The sequence below is a fragment of the Ambystoma mexicanum genome, chromosome 5p (genome assembly GCF_040938575.1).
Source record: "Ambystoma mexicanum isolate Mex_15411 chromosome 5p, UKY_AmexF1_1, whole genome shotgun sequence".
NCBI lineage: Eukaryota > Metazoa > Chordata > Amphibia > Caudata > Ambystomatidae > Ambystoma > Ambystoma mexicanum.
In genome coordinates this window covers 544,942,094-544,961,624 of record NC_090930.1, presented here as the reverse complement: position 1 = coordinate 544,961,624, position 19,531 = coordinate 544,942,094, and the positions used below count along the sequence as shown (strand labels likewise).

At 51.0% G+C, this 19,531-nt stretch overlaps 1 non-coding gene across 1 annotated transcript; it reads left to right on the top strand.

The window, feature by feature from the left end:
• Positions 1–18,515: 18,515 nt before the first annotated feature.
• On the top strand, positions 18,516–18,666 carry LOC138481905 (5.8S ribosomal RNA). The gene has a single exon (XR_011274493.1). It is a non-coding gene; the product is annotated as a 5.8S ribosomal RNA (ribosomal RNA).
• The last annotated feature ends 865 nt before the right edge of the window (positions 18,667–19,531 follow it).

Below are 19,531 nucleotides of genomic sequence, written 5' to 3'. Positions count from 1 at the left end.
TTTCTTGTCTTTATAGGTGTTGCTGGAGACTGGATTCAGGATGGTAAGCCTTTTTCCTTAGGCCCAGGATCAGATGCAGAAGACACGATGAGCGTTCTGCTGCAGAGGATGCAGAATAACGCAAAGCAAGATTCATCCATCGGGTGTGGTTTCAATAGCCTCCTGTGGTGCTTAGGTGTCTCCTTTCACAGCCACGCCTAGGTAAGAAAAGAGTTCCTGCTTTCCAGAAGAGTTCCAGTGTTCTGAATCTAGGGAGTGGCTCCTGCTCCACCCAACAGGAAAAGTAGTTCCAAACAGAAGAGGATCAGAGGCTCAACTGGCAGGCAAGTCAGCAGCATGGTCTGCTGCAGGTAAGTCCACCCAAGCATTATGAGCCCGGCGCTTCCAGCGCTGGGACTGGGCATATTTATGAGCCTGGTGCCACTGGCGCCAGGACTGGGTCCAAAAGGTCCCAATTGGGACTGGTTGGCACTCGGAACCTGGGTTATGGATCTGCTTCCAAGGGAGTTGGGAAAACCCTGACCTTTTGGAAGCAGAGATCATGATACAATCTCAGCGGCCTCCTCCAGCTGGGTGGAGAAGTCCCTGGTCAGAGTGCTGATTTGGCCTGGAGACTTCTAGTGGGACAGGCAGCCCTCATGGACCTGGAAAATCACCTCATCCCTCCTGAACTCACAAGTCACATCTTCCTTACCGTAAGGGCAAGAAGTGTACACCAGGAAGTTCCCCCCATGCCGGGTGAAGATCCTGTCTGGTGTTGTTTTGTCATCACTGGCACTGTCAAAACAGTCCTTGGGGATTGGTCGTAACAGTTCATTTCCTAGATCAATGGAGAAATGTCGGTCATCAACCGCCATTCCAATAATGGTGCCTGCGGCTAGAGTAATACTCTTTAAGTCGCTGTTATCCACCTCTATTGGAATGGTGTCATGTTCTATGTTGACTAATGGAGTTGGGTTTACCCCCAACCCTTGCTGTTGGAGAGAAGCATTTAGATGTATATAAGCATCAGGGTTTTGCAATGTTTGTCCTCTTTTAACTTTCACTTCCAGGGAGAATTGTCCTTTCTGAGATGGTGACTTCCTCTTTGATCTGAATTTCAACTGCATAGGGTAGCAATTGAGCTGACCTAAATGCTTTTTCTGGATCATTAAAGCCCAGGGGATTATCCGCTAATCGGGACCAAGCTTTGAAATTTATTAGGTCCAAACTAATGGCAAAGCGAGTGAGAATGTCACTGCCTAAGTAAAAGGCGGCAGTGACGTCTCGCACGACCCAACAATTATGGACTATGCTCTTGTTGCCAATGGAGATTTTGAGCATACACCTGCTTGGCAGGAGATGTTTGGAATTAGGTGCTTCCAGGTCCATTTCCCATTTGTCTATCAGTTTGAATGTGGGAATGGCTGGATCTTTTGGGAGTTGGCGGAACATGGCTTCGCTGATGAAGCTCTTACCGTTGGTTCACACACACTCGAGCGAGAACAGAGTCCTTCCCATCATTTAACTGAACAGGGATGAACAACTGCTCTCCAATGTGCTGAATATCAGCCAGGCTTTGAGCTGATTTCACATCTTTCTGGACTATAGGAGTGGGAGTTTCTGATTGTGGATTGGTGAAGAATTTCAGAGTGTTTCCTTCCAGTGTGGAATACCACCTTAAACTGGAAGGAAGGTTGATTTTCAGAAATAGAGAGGACCCCCCATCACCAGTCTGTTGTCCTACTGCTATTACTGTCACGTCTGGAGTTTGGTTGTTCTGGAAGTGAAATTCTACTTGGTCAGATTTTTGTTCAACCATGTGGCAGGTACCGTTTAAACTAACATGGTTGACACTCTGTTTTAATTTTATGGGTCGGCTAGTCTGGGTCCAGAGGACCTTGTTTACACAATCTATTAGGGGTGACAACCTTCTCAGGAGGTCATTCCCTAGTAAACAAGGGGTGCCCTCTGGAGTCACTACTATGACCGGGTGTTTCACCTTGTGTCGCCCAATTTTAATGTCCACATCTGCAGTCCCCTCAACGGGAATTTCCTTCCCGTCAAAGTTCTGCAGTTGTCCAGGAAGAGAGGTGAGAGGAATTCGGTAATTCTCCCCCCTTCCTGCATTTAGTTCCTCAAAGGCCCTTTTGGACAGAAGGGTAGCTTGGGATCCAGTGTCCACCAGTGACAAAATTGTACCCTGCCCCTGTACTTGTACCGGGGCATAGTATCTTCCCTCCTTCTCCTCAAGGGGGCACAGATAATGCACATTTTTGGACAACCGGTGGGCTAACTTTCTGGTTTTGGACATTGCTAGCGAAGAGATTTGGGCAGTATTATGTGGAGAGCCTTGGGAATCTGAAAGAAAAAGTTGGCAACTGGAGATCAGAGCCATTGTGGGTTCCCCTGGTTCCGGTTCTGGGCCGCCCCCCCCCCTTTTTGGAGGTAGTCACCAGGATGGGTTTGAATCAGGGGATTTTGGTATTGTCGGTTCTGGGATGAGATGATGGGCGGCGGTAGCTCAGTCTCCACATCTCCCCAGTCTGAACTGGCATCCCTTGGGACCCATTTTTCCTTGGGAGGAGTTCCACCATCTCTGAAGGAGAATATCCTTTTCCCAGGATCTTCTGAGGATCCCTCTCCCTCAAATTGGAAGACCTGTACCTCCTCCACAAAGTGGGTCTGTTTGGGTCCTTTGTTTCTCCTACCCCCCCTCTGCTCCTTGGGAGGCAGGCTTTCAGGGGCAGGAGATTTTGTTTCCGGTTCCTGGTTTTCCAGGGGCTGTTTACAAGTTGGGAAGGAAGCTTCCTCCAAGGCTTTACACCCCCCTTCCCCTTGTGCCTCCGCCCTGGGAACCGGTGGGTTATCGGGGTGCTGCCCCTGTCATTGTTCTGAAGCACCAGGTCCAGAGTTTGGGGCATTCTGCGGTGGCATACTCATCTGAGGGTTCTGTTAAGCCCTCAGTATGTGACCCAGATCTCGTGCCATATTTTGGACCTGGCGCTCAAGTTGTGAAACCCGCTCAGGCTGTTACGGGGCTCTATTTTCTCCCCTGGGCTGATCCCAGGAAGGGTAGCTATCCCTTCTCTGGTAATACCCCGGATTGGGAAGATTTGGGTACCCCTCCACCCTTGGCCTCCCCTCTCCCAGATTAGGTTGTCTGGGCTCAGGTAATTGGGGAAAGAAGGATGGATGGTTTTGGGGTTGGAAATTGGGTGGATACCTGGGAAAAAAGTTCTGCCCAGGATTTGGAGAATTTCTGCCCTCCTGTGGGAAGTTGAGAGGGAAGTTCCCCGGGTCAGCTGGTTGGCTGGATCCCCTGGCTGGAAGAGTCCACACATAACCCAGGATTGGTCGGTTTCCCTTGTAGCGGGGACTTACATAGTCAGGGGAGCGGGCGACCCCATTCGTGGGACTACCTCCTCGACTCCCTGTCTGTGACTGGCCCGAGGGCCTTCTGGGCTGTGAATTATTTGGTGCAGGCAGGTTTTTAGGCCCCCCCATCTCCAAATCTAAACCGGGGGCAACCTTTACCTCTGCCACCTTGGCAGCAACAGGGGTGCTGTTGGTTTTGGGGTTTTTCGGCGCATTATTTTTATTTTCGATGGGCTTCTACACCTCATAGATCCGGGTAGCCTGTTCAATGACCCAGTCTAAAGATCTTTTCTCATGAAAATCTCTCACGAGCTGGGTCATTATGTATTTGGGTAAGGCATGGAAAAACGTATTGATAAATTCTCTGCTAATCGTGCGCACCCTTTTGGTGGTCTGCGCAAAAGCACGCTTTAATTCTTGCACAAACTCTTGTGGGGCCTGATCCTCCCCACATTGCAAATTGTAGGCTGCCTTGCGAGCCTCTTGAGGATTTCTGTGCACAGAAAAATGTTTCAATATGGCCGCCCTGTATGTGGACCACCTTGAATGGTTTTGATCCTCCAGCCCCGCAAAGAAACTGGAGTATTCTGGTGAGAAGGTCCACTTTACATATTGAATACAGCTTTGGCTGTCCTTCAAATGGAAAGTCTCCATCGTTTGCTCATAGAGCTCCAAGTGTTCCCAAACAGAATACTTGGCGTTCTTATGATAAGGCGTGATGACACTCCTTATTGCCTTTATTTGTTTCAATGGGTCCTTAAGCAAGGCCCTTTTTGCCTTATTGGCCTTTTTGGTCCGGGTAACCCTGGTCCATTCATCCTCCGACTCAGAACTGCTCCCAGAGGTGCCCGTCTGATCTTCCAGGTTTTCCCGGATTCTGCAAGCCTGGGAATGGCTGGCAGAATGTGGGGACCTGGTCTCCTGTGTCCTGTAATGCTCAGAGGAGTCTTCAGACCCCTCCTTGCTGCCACGATTTGATGGGTACCCCCCCCCTCTGACCTAACTGGGCAGAGGTTTTCAGGATGCCCTTAATGGGCCTACTCTCCTGGGCTTCCCCACTAAATTGCACTGTGCTTGGGTGCCCATACCCGGATGCCCGCCCATCCATTCCTGGGAGGTACTGGCCTATGAGCCCCATACTTCTAGCTGGATAGTAATCTGCCATCCCCGTGGCCCTGGGCTCATGTGCGCGAGGGGACATGGGGGTGGCAGAGTCCAGGGACTGGGAGAGATGAAGGCCTCTGGTACTAGGGCTCCTGAGGTTATGCTCAGGAGTTTCTCTTTCCCAGCGAACCTCATCTCTATCCGCCTCTGCTTCCTGTTGTAATGCGAGAGCCTGTGCTTTCAGTTCCTCAGTTAAGGCCTTACTAGACTCTATCAGTCTCTCCTGCATGGCTACCTGTTGCTGGAGCCTATCATTGTGCTGACAGAGAGCCTCATTTTCTCTCTGTGCCTCCTGATTGGTCCTGGAGTACTGGGCCAGTCTCTGCTGCAGGAGGGTTACCTCCTCAATCCCATCCCTACTGGCCTGCTCCTTTCTTTCCAGAGCCTTCTCCACCCTCCTGGTGTGATCTAGCAAGCCCTGATGCTCTTTTTGAAGGTCACCCAGCCCCTGGAGGGCCACATGATTTTCTTCAATTTTTCTTTTTAAGTGGCAGACTTCCTGGCCTAAGGTATCCCTTTCCTGACTAAGAGCCTGCATCTGTGCCGCCAGGTTGTCCCTTTGCCTTTGGAAGGCACCAGCTTTCTGGCGCTCCTGGTCAAACTCTGCCTGGGAATCCAGGTCTTTCAAAATCAGTTTATTGCTCTCTGTCTTCTCCCTATCTAGGTGGCTTTGCAGGGTGACTACCTGCTCAGCACAGGCCCTATTGAAATCTAATTGTTGCTCCAGCTTTTTCTGGCTCTGCAGTAGGGAGTCCAAACCTTCTTGGTACTCCTTCTGCAAGGCCAGAAATCTGGTATCCTGGTCAGCCTTTTCCTGTTGCAGCACATCCATATCCTCCTTTATTTTAGTGATGTACTGTCTGCTATCATTTTCTGACTCCTGGCTCCTCTGCAGCATCTGCTCAGAAGAGACCAGGTCAGATTGGGCCTTTTCTAACACCATCTGTTGCCTATTTGCCAGATCTTGGCCTTCAGCACATTTGTCCTGCATGGCTCCCATATATAGATACAAATATGCCGCTATCCTGGAAATCTTATTATGTTCATCTTTGGCTTTAGGGGCCATATATAGTTCACTCAGGGCCACATGTAGGGGACCCTGATCTCCCCATATATCTGACCCTGTTTCAGTGACCTGTTGCGCGATTGCCTGCAACCAGACCGTTTGGTCCTGATGAGTCCACTCACCTCTCACAAATAGCTTATGTAAGAAGTGCTCTCTGGCTATTTTGATGTCTACCATTGTCGTCATTCTGGAATTTGAGTTCCTTCCTGACTTACAGAAGTTTGTATTTTATTTTTGCAAAACAGACCGTTTCCTTAGAGCGTTCCTTTGAGGAGTGCTTTACAGTGTAACACAGCGTGGTGATCCGACCGGATGTATGTATCTTATCAGTTAGCACACTGTATTAATCTGCACAAGTGATAGATCTAATACGGAATCCCGGACGAGCCCCCAATTTGTAAGAGGATTCAATTCAACACTACAGCTAAGTCAATGCCTAGTCTGGGATACTGAATGGAAACCCTTATTGATATATCTTTATGTCCAGTTCATGAGTTCTGGATGACTACCCCTATATAACACCCCTCTCTTAGAATCCCCCTGACCCCACTGAGCCAAGAAGTAGTTCTGTTTTGCAAGTTTAAAAGGTTTATTTGAGAAATAAAACAAAATATAGATACCACGCTTTTATAATAAATTAATAATCGATATCGCTCTTATAAATATAATGTTAATCAACAATGAGTAATCTGACACTAGCACACTTCTTTATAATCAATGAGGAGTTAGTATAGGATGTATCAAGTAGCAAAAATACTTTTATGATTTCAAGGGAAAAGCAATGAGGAATAAAATGCAGTACAGAAAAACTTGAGATGATTTTAGCAAAAGATAAGATAATCACTTTTTCTCTGGCAATTCACCCCCCTCCCCTATGTAATGTAAGAAATGGAAGGAGATGGAAAGAGGAGCACACAGTTCTCAGGAATGCAATCAAATACAATACGAAATTCAGTTCCCCCCCAGCAAGCTTAGAGGAAACAGGTAGGAGTTTGAAACACAGGCCCAAAAGGCTTTTTAAATGTGATGGCAATGGATGGGAAAATGTGCCAACTGATTTTAATTCCCTCTAGAGATTCAGGGTGAGTGGGAGATGCGTGTTGGTATTAGTTCAGGCTCACTTTAGCAATGCTCTATGAGTTATTACCAAGTTGCAAACAGATTTTAACAAAAGAAAGAATGGAGCTGCTATTTTGACAAGTGGAGAAATTGAGCCAAAATCGCAAGGAGTAGGAAGTCGGTTCTAGATTCGTGGGAAAGCTTAGATTTTAAGCTTTCAGATGAAAGTTGAATTTCTTTCCTAGCCCAAACGGTTCCAGAGATACGGACGATTAAATAAAGGTAGTTTTTCGGATTTAAAGTAAACTCAAAATGACAGGTGATAGCTTGCAGCTGCAGAATTGACAGGTGACAGTTGTGCAGCTTTAAAAATGACAGATGATACGATTTCTAGGAGGCAGTTCTACTTAGGTTAAAATAGTTTGGATTAGATTATTTTAACTAAGAGATTGGTTCTGCACAGTTCTGCTAGGTTCTCACAATATATTTTGTGCAGGAATGGGCCTCGCCATGGATCTGGTCAGGTTTTGGACTGGACTCTGGTTCTGGTCTCGGCACTTCACAGTGATCTGGGTCAGCTCTCTGGTTCTGCTCACAGCGGTCTGGGTCACTCTGGATCTCTGGTCTGGTCTCTGGCAATTGTTCTTGGCAAAAGAATTCAAACAGCTCGCCCAGCTGTGGAATAGTTCACAAATGATTTTAAGGTTGCAGAGGCCTGCTGAGAAGAGTTCTCAGTTTGTGGGTTTAGGCCCTTGCTTTAGGTTCTGAAGTAAAGTTCTGGTCTTTGGAGATTGATGGATTTGAAGTCTGGATCTCTGGATGTGAAGTCGTCGGTCAGCATGCTCCGCAGCAAATGGAATTGAATGTGTCTACCTGTCCCAGCAGTCTCTTTTTATGTGTTTTGAAAATGGGTGTGTGCCTGGGCCTAGCTAAGCCTGCCCCTCTCTACTTGTCATTGGCCCAATTCTCCCCTCTCCCATGATTGGGGGAAGGAAATGGATTGTCAGCATGATGAAGTCTGTTTATGGGTCAGAGGATCCTCCCCTGGTCAGTTTGCCCACAAATCTATATTTGATTCAAATACATCCTTCCCAGATATACAATTTGTTGAAATTACATGTGCACATTATATATTCCTTATGGTCCATGCTTGTCCGCCTCTGATCTTCCTGGGGGCTTGCATTCAAAAATGACAACATTTTGCGCTTTTTAACTGGTTTTGCAATATCGGACATTTACCCAAAATTACACACATGTGCGCAAGGAGTATGGACATTAATTGATGAAGTGTCAGATTTTTAAAATGCATACATTTGGAGTGAGACCCTATTTTCCGCTAGCAACCCCCCAGAATACACACCACAGGGTCCTAACGCCTCTTAAAATGTTCACAGAAAAATCAAAAATAATGATATTACTTATATAATTCTGACAAGTCCGCACTATGAGTTATCTATCTTTTTAAAATTATGCCCTGGTCAAAAAGGGGTGTGGCTTCCCACATCACAGGGTGAAATAACTGGTTTATCCACTTCCCCCAAGCTCAGCTGCTAGCAGAGGCACTGCCCCTCCCAGTTTCCCCTAAGAGGAAGCCACTTTACGGCCCCCCAATATAACATTTGCCTGAGTCCAGGACAGGCCTTTGTTCAACTCCCTGTAGTCCCCAGCTGCTCCACCCCTAATCTAATCAGAGAGGTGACAACTCCTCTTGGCAAGGGGAGTGGCTGAACAGGTTTCAACTCCTGTCGGGGGTAGTTGTCAGGCAGAATCCAGTTTCATTAAGCCAGATTTCAGCTAAATGTCACTTTTTGTTCCCAATTTTCTACATTCAAATCAAACTGACAATTTTTACATATACATTAAATAATTACTTCCTTCAAGTCATTTCAGAATATAGTTTTACATTGTATCCACCTCTTAGCAAGTCTTTCCTTTGTTCAGTTTTACACAAAAGTCTGGTGGTTTTAAAACACCGGCTTTCTGATAGTGGTGAGTACTGGTATTGCAACCATTTTTGGGATTAAGAAAATGAATTCCCCACAGTTCTGAGTTGCTTTTTTGGCAATCAGCATTGCCATTCCCAATGGTTTCAGGCTACTCTGTGTGTAGCCCACTGGTGGTTTTATGCAGTGCCCTCCTGTGCTCACAACATAGGCAAAAATGGGTGGCAGCCTATTCTTCATGTTTTCTCTGTGCACTCTCTAGAGAGCTCTGGTCATCATGATGTTTTCCATGCCAGTACTGCACAGTTTTATTGTAGGGCTTGGATGCATGGGTAAAAACATCCCACAAGCCATAATGTGCAGAGGCTGCAAATATCTCAGGGAAACCCGCGAGCAGGGCTGGCTGCCAAAAAGGTAATCACTTACTGAAGTGATTATCCTTTTGAATGCAATGCAAGCCTTTCATCTCCGCATAACAGCTTTATTGAGGTCTGCTTCTTCCAGTAACATATTTTTAACCTCCTGGAACCTTCTGTGTGCGTATGCAACCAGAAGTGTATAGCCTCGCTGTCACAGCTCGAAAGAAAATGATTTAATTGATTTGGAGTCAGGCACTAGTTATTGATGGGGCTGGGTTGAAGAAAATTCTAATTTCTGAAAGTAAATAATGCACTGATATACACGTGTTTATGATTGGGTTAGTTGCAAGATCAGATAATTGTGTTTGCCCCATGACAAAAGTATGTTAATTACTGATGTTTCAATTTGTCAAGACAATCACTGCTAGTAAAGGCATGTTTTCAGAACAGTTTTGCCCAAGATCACAAGGCATTCCAGTGCAAGCCCATCACTTCTGAATACCTATTAAAGGGTAACTCAGAAGTACAATGCAGTGCACACTATAGCTGAGGGATGCAAATAAGGTGAAGTGCATGCCTGTCAAACTAATCGCAAAATCACAGCCAACTAAGAAACTGCCATCTCTACAAGGGCATATCTATGCTATTAAACAATATTATGAGAAGGTAAATAAATTGTAACTCTGTTTCTAATGCTAATGTCCTCAATGCTGTGGGTCCACAGCACAGTTTGACATTTTATGTTATGTTGTGTTATCTGGCATTTATATAGCGCTCTATATATCATTGATAGGACCTCAAAGCACTGGTAGGTTGAACGCCCTCGGGGACCGCAGTCCAGGTCAGTTGAGAGAGTAAGGTGGCATAGGGTGTTTGGGTGCACCGCTGTGTGCAGCTGAAGCGATTGCTTGATGGTAGCTGCATCCTAGCATTACGTGTGGTGGTATTTGATATCAGTAGAATGTGTTCTGGTTGCATTAGGCCTGTGTAGGACGCTTATGTGTGCAGCAAGGCCGAATTCGAGGGGTATAGCTGCGTTTTATCAGAGCGTTGAGGAGTTCATGAAGTATTTTTGGTATGTGAGCAGCTACGCTGAAATTGATCAAGGGGTGTAGCTGGCTTCTAATTGGGTGTTGGTGTAGAGGAGAGAGCGTAGTGATATGAGAGGCGAGTGTATGGGAGGAGGATGTGATCTAATGAGCTTGCTGTTCCAGATTTCAGGTCAGTGTTTGTGATTGCTGCGTTCAGAGTAAACTTATTTGTAATTTAATAGCCGCATTCAGTGGCGTTATTGCTTGGGATTTTCTGAACATTTGTCATCTGGTTGCACGGTCTAGGAATTATGGAAAGAGCCAGGTGTTTAGAACTTTGCGGAAGGCCATGTAGTCTTGGGTGTGTCGAATATGTGGGGGGAGTGAGTTCCACAGAGTAGGGGCCAACGTTGAGAAAGCGTATCCTCCGATCCTGGCAGAATTGGAGTTTGGAATCGCTAGAAAGAGGGCAGTGCTTGATCTTAGGGGGCGTGATGCGAGGTAAGGTTTTAGCTTCGCTTGTAGGTACGTTGGGCCTGTCTTGTGCACTGCTCGGTGGGTAATGCATAAAGTCTTGAAGGTGGCCCTTCGTCTGACTGGGAGCCAGTGGAGGGCTCAAAGAGCGGGTGAGATGTGGGCTCTGTGTCCCAGGGTGAGGAGGAGTTTGGCGGCAGTGTTTTGGGCTCTTTGTAGTTTGTTGAGTTGGTATGCCGGTGCTCCCAGGTATAAGGAGTTGCATAGTCCAGTCTCGACATAACATTAGACATAACAGCAGCGAGTCTGTTGAACTAGGAGGGGTAAAGAAAAATGCATCTTAGAAGTTTGAGGTGATAGTGACAGCATTTTGAAACATTGATCTGATGGGAGAGGGTTAGGCCTGAGTCCATAGTGCAGCCTAGGTTTTTGACTATATTGGACAGAGGAGGTGGTGGGCAGAGGAAGGGGGGCCATGGGAGCGGTTGTGGGAGAAGGGAGGTATTTCCACATGCCATGATTTCAGTTTTATCAGGGTTCAAATAGAGGTGGTTACAAGTCATCAATCGGTCAATATCACAGAGACAAGCTTCAAGGTCAAGACGCGAGTTGGTGCTAGTCTTGCAGATTCTTAGGTTAATTTGGGTATTGTCAGCATAGTTGTAACAGGAGAGGTTGCGTGCGCGGATGATTCCCGTTAGAGTGGTCAGATAGAGGTTGAAGAGGAGAGTAGAGAGGCCAGAACAGCGTTGCAGGGGGATGGAGTAGCAGGGCTTCAGCCAAGTTGGGAAGTACCTTGACTTTGTTCCAGCATTTGTGGACAGATGTGGGTGCATGGGGAACTGTAGGAGGAGAGGCTGGTGTGTGGATTGAGAAGGGGATGGCAAAGTGGTCTGTCCAGATAAGTGGCTTGGGACTGGATATGTGGACCAGGTCATAAGAGCTGAAAATCACGTCAATTTCAGTGCGGTGGGCATAGCTATGCACATTTTTGGAGTGCATGCCATGGAAGTGTGAGCAATGCATCAGTGACCCTCTAGACCAGAGTGGAAGTTGGCATCTATGGATAATGCGTGTAAAAATATATTGAACAGATGGTGTGCTAAATTGGATTTCATATATAAAATACAGATAATTCCAAAGCATAAAATAGTTATCTTATTTGATGCAGCAGATTGAAAAACAAACTTCAGTAAATAAAATGTACTTTTAATAAGATGCTGCTGGGACAAGAAAGTAACTTTAGCCTTTGAATAAGAAGCTGGCCAAATAAACTTCGACTTAATCTGCTACCACTGACATAACAGAGACCAGTACACATAGCTCTCAACTTGCACGCTTTTGTTGTCACCCGCCAAGCCTCCTGCACACCCATTCGTTTCAACGGGCCTCTCCCCCACCAAAACTAAAATCGGGTGTTTTCACCCGCCTTTGTTACACAAATGGTTGAGAACTATGTGTACAATTGTTGCTACACATTGTTGTTGCATCCTTGAGAGTCATCAGCCTTGGGTTTCTAAAGCTATGCATAAAATTACACTGTCACACAAGTCAATAACTGCCACATATGGGGCAAATATAAGACAAGGACAATGTTCACATATGGGGCAGAAAGCAAGCTTTTCAGCTAACTTGCTTGGCGCATGTGATGTTTTTCTGTGCTGAGATAAACTTCCATTGATAGCTACTAGGTGGTGTTGAGGGCCTGCCTCGGATCACCGGGCAGGCCGCTATGTGTGTTGGGAGCACCCAACACGGACGCTCAGTGCGGTGCTCACGGCGCGAACAAAGGAGCAGGGGTCACCCCACCCGCTCCGGATGACCCCACGTGGCTGGGGGCACCCAGCACACTGTAACCCCGGCTCTGGGGGCACCCAGGCCGGGGTCGCACCGGCAGCTCTGGTCACATGGCCATCAGTAGCCATAAGGGACGACGTTGCCCAGCAGGGGGCACCGTGCCACCGTCCTCGTGCTGGGCCCCGTCCTTGGTCGGTAGCGACTAGTTCCCATACGAGAAAAGGACCATAGCAACGGCCCGCCCACTCTTCAACACGTGGTCTGTGATGTCATCCCTGCGATTTCCGTCGGAGCAATGAAGCGGTTCCGGGGCACTTTCTTGCTCGGGATGCAGCGGGATTCGGGAAGCGGGAAAGCTGTGGCTGCTGGTGCAAGGGCACTGAATGCTTTCGGCTTGTAGTGGGCATTTTATTTTGAATACCGGAACGTTTCTATGAGATCCTGGAGCGTTGGACTTCGTCTGGGCAAGGCTCAGGCTGCAGGAGCAGCTGCAATCCGTGTGCTGTTGGCTGGCTGCAAATACAATTAGCATTTTCTTTCGAGATACCATGAACGTTCCTGCAAACCACCAGATTTCCACAGGGAAGCGGGAAATTGCATTTATTTTAAAAATCACGTTCAGCTATTCACCATGGAAGGTATGGAGGGCTAAGAAAAGGAACAGGGAGACAGTGGATTGTGGTGTTTAACTAATCAAAGGGGACTAATAGAGTAATTTAATCTTTCATGAGGGTGTGTTTAGGATGGGTGGTTTTAGAGGGGTCGACTGCGGCTGAGCATCTGTTGCAAGGGGAAGGAGCATCTTGTTATGAAGGGAGGATGGGGCATTATGGTATTGGTCTAGACTAGAGGGAGGGATGGGGCATCTTGGTTGGGCCTGAATGGTTGGATAGGGCACGCTGGTGTAGGTCTGGTGGGATGGGGCACATTGGTGTGTGTCTGGAGTGAGGGATAGGAACATAGTGGTGTGGATCTGGGGGGAGGGATAGGGACAGTGGTATGGGTTTGCAGGGAGGGTTGGGGTACATTGGTGTGTGTCTGAGGAGGGATGGGGGACATGGGTGTGGGTCTGGAGGGTGGTATGGGCCATCTAGGTGTGGGTTGGGAGGGTAGGATGGGGCATCTTGGTGTGGCTTTGGAGGGAGGTGGTGGGGCACATTCATGTGGGTTTGATGGGAGGGATGGAGCACATTGGTGTGGGTTTAGGGGGAGGCATGTGGCACATGGGTGTGTTTCCAGAGGGAGAGATGGGGCTCAGTTGGTCTTGAGGGTGGCATTGTTCATCTAGGTGTGGGTTGGGAGGGTGGCATGGGGCATCTTGGTGTGGCTCTAGAGGGAGGGGGTGGGGGCACATTGGTATGGGTTTGATGGGAGGGATTGAGCACATTGGTGTGGGTCTGGGGGTAGGGACTGGGCACCTGGGTGTGTTTCCGGAGGGAGAGATGGGGCACAGTGGGTCTGGAGGGTGGCATGGGTCATCTAGGTGTGGCTCTGGAGGGAGGGGGTGGGGCCACATTGGTGTGGGTTTGATGGGAGGGATGGGGCACATTGGTGTGGGCTAGGGGCAGGGATGGGGCACATGGGTATGTTTACGAGGGAGAGATGGGGGACAGTGGATATGTTTCCGAGGGAGAGATGGGGCACAGTGGGTCTGGAGGGTGGCATGGGTCATCTAGGTGTGGGTTGGACGGGGCATCTCGGTGTGGCTTTGGATGGGGGCACATTGTGGGATTGGGGGGTGGTTCATCTAGGTGTAGGTCTGGTGGGCAGGATGGGGGCATCTTGCTGTGTAAATGGAGGGATGGTGGCATCTTGGTGGGGTCTGCAATGCATAGGGGCACGTTGGTGTTGGTCTTGTGGCACATTGGTGTGGGTTTGATGTGGGGGCTGGGCACATTTTTTTTGGGTTTGATGGGAGGGACAGGGACATTGGTCTGGGGAGGGATGGCTGCATATTGGTGTGGGTCTGGAAGGAGAGGATGGGGCACATTGGTCTGGGTCTGGGGCATACTAGGATGGGTGGTTTTAGAGGGGGTTGGCTGGGGCTATCTGCGTGTGATTCAGTATCGGCACATGGGCATCTGTTGCAAGGGGAAGGGGCATCTTGCTATGTGTAGGGAGGATGGGGCATTATGGTATTGGTATAGAGGGAGGGATGTGGCATCTTGGGGTCTGGATGGATAGGGGTATGCTTGTGTGGGTCTGGCAGGAAGCGGCACATTGGTGTGGGTCTGGTGGAAGGGGCACATTGGTGTAGGGCTGGGCTGGAGGGATAGGAACGTGTGGGTCTGAGCAGAGGGATAGGGACAGTAGTGTGGGTTTGGGGGACATGGGTGTGGGTCTGGAGGGAGAGATGGGGCTCAGTGTGTCTGGAGGGTGTCATGGTCATCTAGGGTTGGGAGGGTAGGATGGGGCATATTGGTGTGGCTCTGGAGGGAGTTGGTGGGGGCACATTCGTATGGGTTTGATGGGAGGGATGAGGCACATTGGTGTGGATCTGGGGGGATGGATGGGGCACATGGGCGGGTTTCAGAAGGGAGAGATGGGGCACAGTGGGTCTGGATGTGGCATGGGTAATCTAGGTGAGGGTGGGATGGTGCATCTTGGTGTGGCTCTGGAGGGAGGGGGTGGGGGCACATTGGTGTGGCTCTGGAGGGAGGTGGTGGGGGCACATTGGTGTGGCTCTGGAGGGAGGTGGTGGGGCACATTGGTGTGGATCTTGGCGGAAGGATGGTGCACATGGGTGTGTTTCTGGAGGGATAGATGGGGCACAGTGGGTCTGGTGGGTAGCATGGGTCATCTAGGTGTAGGTTAGGATGTTGGGCCGGGCATCTTGGTGTGGCTCTGGAGGGAGGTGGTGGGGCACATGGGTTTGTTTCTGGAGGGAGAGATGGGGCACAGTGTGTCTGGAGGGTGGCATGGGTCATCTAGGTGTGGGTTGGGAAGTGGGACGGGGTATTTTGGTGTGGCTCTGGAGGGAGGTGGTGGGGGCACATTGGTGTGGCTCTCGAGGGAGGTGGTCGGGCACATTGGTGTGGATCTTGGCAGAGGGATGGTGCACATGGGTGTGTTTCTGGAGGGAGAGATGGGGCACAGTGTGTCTGGAGGGTGGCATGGGTCATCTAGGTGTGGGTTGGGAAGTGGGACGGGGTATTTTGGTGTGGCTCTGGAGGGAGGTGGTGGGGGCACATTGGTGTGGCTCTCGAGGGAGGTGGTCGGGCACATTGGTGTGGATCTTGGCGGAAGGATGGTGCACATGGGTGTGTTTCTGGAGGGAGAGATGGGGCACAGTGGGTCTGGTGGGTAGCATGGGTCATCTAGGTGTGGGTTAGGAAGTTGGACGGGGCACATTGGTGTGGCTCTGGAGGGAGGTGATGGGGCACATTGGTGTGGATCTTGGCGCAGGGGTGGTGCACATGGGTGTGTTTCTGGAGGGAGAGATGGGGGAACAGTGTGTCTGGAGGGTGGCATGGGTCATCTAGGTGTGGGTTGGGAAGTGGAACAGGGCATTTTGGTGTGGCTCTGGAGGGAGGTGGTGGGGGCACATTGGTGTGGCTCTGGAGGGAGGTGATGGGGCACATTGGTGTGGATCTTGGCGGAGGGATGGTGCACATGGGTGTGTTTCTGGAGGGAGAGATGGGGGAACAGTGTGTCTGGTGGGTAGCATGGGTCATCTAGGTGTGGGTTAGGAAGTTGGACGGGGCATCTTGGTGTGGCTCTGGAGGGAGGTAGTGGGGGCACATGGGTGTGTTTCTGGAGGGAGAGATGGGGCACAGCGGGTCTGGAGGGTGGCATGGGTCATCTAGGTGTGGGTTGCGAAGTTTGATGGGGCATCTTGGTGTGGCTCTGGGGGGAGGTGGTGGGGGCACATTGGCGTGGATCTGGGCGGAGAGGGATGGTGCACATGCGTGTTTCTGGAGGGAGAGATGGGGCACAGTGGGTCTGGAGGGTGGCATGGGTCATCTAGGTGTGTGTTGGGAAGTAGGATGGGGCATCTTGGTGTGGCTCTGGAGGGAGGTGGTGGGGGCACATTGGTGTCGATCTGGGTGGAGGGATGGTACACATGGGTGTGTTTCTGGAGGGAGAGATGGGGCACAGTGGGTCTGGACGGTGGCATGGGTCATCTAGGTGTGGGTTGGGAAGTGGGACGGGCATCTTGGTGTGGCTCTGGAGGGAGGTGGTCGGGTCCCATTGGTGTGGCTCTGGAGGGAGGTGGTGGGGGCACATTGGTGTGTTTCTGGAGGGAGGTGGTGGGGCACATTGGTATGGCTCTGGAGGGAGGTGGATGGGGCACATGGGCGTTTTTCTGGAGGGAGAGATGGGGCACAGTGGGTCTGGAGGGTGGCATGGGTCATCTAGGTGTGGGTTGGGAAGTTGGACTGGGCATCTTGGTGTGGCTCTGTAGGGAGGTGTTGGGGGCACATTGGTGCGGGTTTGATGGGAGGGATGGGGACATTGGTCTGGGGAGGGATGACCGCATATTGGTGTGGGTCTGGAAGGAGGGGACGGGGCACATTGGTGTGGGTCTGGGCGGATGGGGGGCATACTAGGATGGGTGGTTTTAGAGCGGTTTGGCTGGGGCTATCTGCATGTGATTCAGGATCGGCACATGGGCATCTGATGCAAGGGGCATCTTGCTATGTGGAGGGAGGATGGTGCATTATGGTATTGGTCTAGAGGGAGGGATGGGGCATCTTGGTGTGGTTCTGAGAGGAAGCGATGGTGCACATGGGTGTGGGTCTGTAGGGAGGGATGGGGACATTGCTTTGGGTATGAAGGGAGGCACAGGACACATTGATGTGCATCTGGAGGGAGGGATGGGGCACATTGGTGTGGGTCTGGAGGGAAGGATTGGGGCTCATTGGTCGGAGGACGGATAGGGGCATCTTTCTGTGTGGAGGGAGCATGGGCCATCATGGTATGGGTCTTGAGGAAGGGATTGTGCATCGTGGAGTCTGGATCGGAGGGGGCATTGTTGATATGGAATGGGCATATGATGGGGGCATGCGAGGGAATGGTGGAGCATGTCGGTCAGGGCTGGAGCGCTCTGGTGGGAAGGAAGGGGGCACCTGGGTGTGAATGGAGGTATGGGGTATGTTTGTCTGGAGAGAAGGATGTTGGTTTATTGGAGTGGTGGGAGCATGTGTGTGTCGAAGGGATGGGGTAATCGGGTGTGGGTATAGAGAGAGGGCGAATGGCGCCATCTGAGTGTGGAGGTAGAGATGAAGCATATGGGTGTGGCTCTGAGGGGTGGGGCATCTTGGTGTAGGTATGGAGGGACGGATGTTGGTGTCTTTGTGTGGGTTCGGATGGAGGGATGGTGGCATGTAGGTCAGGAGGGAGGTGGCATTTGAATCTGGAACGTGTTTGGAAGGAGAAATGGGGCATTTAAGTGTGAATGGTTTCTGCTTGTGGGTGGGGGCATAAAGGATCATTAACAGCGGAGCAGCGGGAGGGAGAGCCGTGGGCCCGACCTCGGTTGCATCCCAGACGTGCACACCCACAGCCCGGGGCACCTCTCGCAGAGCGGTCCGGTGCGCGTGGTCAACCAGCCCCCTCTCCTCACTGAGCCCGCATCTGCGCTGGCCGGGGGGCGCACACTCCTCTCTCTGACCTGCCAGCGGCTGGGCATTGGTGGGCACACCCCGGTCACCAGGGAAGCCCTGACTGGGGGCAGCCGGGAGCCGAGGGAAACCTGACTGTTCTCGAGGGGTGCCTCCCCAGGCAGACAGGCACCCGGGCAAGCCAGGCATGAGCCATGGTGCAGCTGGCTCACTTGACGGTGGGCGCCAAGGTTCCAACCGCCCACATCTGTGTGTGAGCAATGGCCAGGCCCGCTGGCACAGTGGGTGACCTTCCCTCTTGCCCAGGTACCTGGAGCTGGGTCCTATGCGGCCGGGCTGGGGTTTGAAGACTCTAGTGGTCCCACCCGACCCCCTGTCTGTGCTGTCTCTGGCCTGCCTCGTTGTCCATCTCCCAGCCCCCCCTCCCAAAAGGGAAGGGGTCGGGGAAGGATGAGTGGATCGGGCCGTGTGGGCAGGTGGCGGAGCGGCCTACCTCCATCCCCCTGGGAAGCGCTGTGCTGCTGCAGCTGGCGGTCAGGCTGAGCACCTGGATTATTATTTTTTATTTTTTTGAAACCACAATGGTTTCGGCCGAGCTAGACAGGGAGCTGGGCTGTCCTGCCACAGCCAGCGCTGCCTCCCCCAACCTCTCCTGCACCGGCAGGGTCAGGCCGACGTCTAGGACAAAAAAAGTTGCCTGTGGCTCTTGGCGGTGGATCACTCGACTCGTGCATCGATGAAGAACGCAGCTAGCTGCGAGAATTAGTGTGAATTGCAGGACACATTGATCAACACTTCGAACGCACCATGTGGCCCTGGGTTTTTCCCGGGACTACGCCTGTCTGAGGGTCGCTTGTACATCAATCGCCCTGGGGTTCACTCCCAGGGGCGTGGCTGGGGCTGTCACAGGGACCCCATTCCATTCATCCCCCTAAGGTCAGACCCCGATCAGCACCGTCGCTGGATCCTTGGATCTGGCGCGCAAGCTCATTGCCGACGCGTCCTGGTTTCCCCAGTTTCCCCACCTCATGCTGGTTTCTGGAAGGCCGGGTGGCCGACGCGCCCCGGATGTGGTGGCAGCGGCAGCAGGCTTTAAAAAAGCCTGGTGCACCTTCACCCTACCCCGGGGCACCTGGCCGTGCTGTGTGTGGCTGTCTTTGGTGTCCCACGGCTGCCGGCGCAGGATGACCATGGAGCACGGACCTTGTGACCATGTGGGCTTCGGTCACAGATTGGGACAGAATACACTTGCCTGCGCCAAGGGCTGGGGCAACCCCCCATACGGGCCCGAGGCCAGCTGCCCTGAGCTTTGTGCTCCCCGACCACGGCCTCAGATCAGACATGGTGACCTGCTGAATTTAAGCATATTACTAAGCAGAGGAAAGGAACTAACCAAGATTCCCTCAGTAACGCCCAGTGAAAAGGGAAGAGCCCAGCGCCGAATCCCCATTCAGCAGCAGGCGTGGGAAATGTGGCGTACAGAAGATCGACTCCCCGGCATCACTCAGGGGGGTCAAGTCCTTCTGATCGTCTCCCCACGCAGATGGTGTTAGGCCGATAGCGGCCTCTTGCCCACCGGGATCAGGTCTTCTTGGAGTCAGGTTACTTGGGAATGCAGCCCAAAGCGTGTGGTAAACTCTGTCTAAGGCTAAATACGGGCGCGAGACTGGTGACCAGCAAGTACCGTAAGGGAAAGTTGAAGAGAGTTCAAGAGGGT